The 1,115-nt window shown below is 31.2% G+C and overlaps 1 non-coding gene across 1 annotated transcript; it reads right to left on the bottom strand.

Moving 5' to 3' along the window:
- Nucleotides 1–648: 648 nt before the first annotated feature.
- Nucleotides 649–767, bottom strand: Trnal-caa (transfer RNA leucine (anticodon CAA)). The gene is made up of 2 exons: nucleotides 730–767; nucleotides 649–693 (listed from the first exon to the last, which is right to left on the bottom strand). It is a non-coding gene; the product is annotated as a tRNA-Leu (tRNA).
- Between the last annotated feature and the right edge of the window lie 348 nt (nucleotides 768–1,115).

A 1,115-nucleotide genomic window follows, 5' to 3' on the forward strand; every position in this document is an offset into this window, starting at 1 on the left:
TTGCGACGTTGACGCAAGTCATTGTCGAAATATCGGCCGTTGTTACCTTCGTTCATATAAACAACTCCACATGAATCAGTTGCAATCAAAAGTGACATGAGTATAATTGTATCACAGTTACTCAAATACAAATTTTGACAAAAACCTTGGTTCGCTTTCTATTGATTTCACAACGAAAATTTTATGAAATTGTTAAAAGAAGTAAGGCAGCTGGTCAAGAATAAAGAAGAGTTTCAAAAGAAACATTCACGTATCTGCATTTAGGGATTAAAATTAGAGTGATTGAATCTTAATCGTTGGAAAACGGAAGTATATATTCTACATGCTCCCAATTTCTTTCTGTAAATTACCCCCTTCCCAATTATACGTTTTATAAATCTGGAAATCGTTTTTTTACTTTCCTGGTAAATGGAAGTATTTGCATCAATTGCATCCTTTCAAAACGTCGATATATTCCTATACACTCTTGCAACGCGTGTCTTGTTTTCAACGAAGAAATCTCTGAATTTATAATGCTTTACCTAAAAATTCCTCTTCCCTACTCATCGAATGTCTTGATCAAACTGTTCTATTCGGTTTGATTAATATAAAAGTGTATCAAATTTTATTTATTAATATAATCTTCAAAAATTTTTTGAGAAAAAAGCCTGTCAGAAGTGGGATTCGAACCCACGCCCACAGAGTGGACCAGAACGCTCGTATAACCTGTGTTCAACAGGCAAGGTGAACCTTGAGTCTGGCCCCTTAGACCGCTCGGCCATCCTGACATATTAGTTAAGTGCGATAATAGTTAATAGAAATTGTTCATAGCAATAATATTTTTGAAAAATGTCCAAATCTCCAAATATGAGTGGAAATAACTATATGATAGTTTTTGTACAATGATGCGACTTGAAAATAAGGTTAATAATAATAATAATATAATATAAAATATTTTTTTATATGAGCATTTTTTATTCTTAAACATAATTAAAACATTTTTACTTCTATCTCTATTACAACTTAGCTTAAACAATAGGGAGATCAAATTTTCGTTTTAGTTACATTACTTGTTTACTACATAAATCCACGTCATTAATTTCTTACTTTTAATTGACAAAATTATGAGTTCTTAT

Source organism: Diorhabda carinulata, chromosome 11, assembly GCF_026250575.1.
Source record: "Diorhabda carinulata isolate Delta chromosome 11, icDioCari1.1, whole genome shotgun sequence".
Lineage (NCBI taxonomy): Eukaryota > Metazoa > Arthropoda > Insecta > Coleoptera > Chrysomelidae > Diorhabda > Diorhabda carinulata.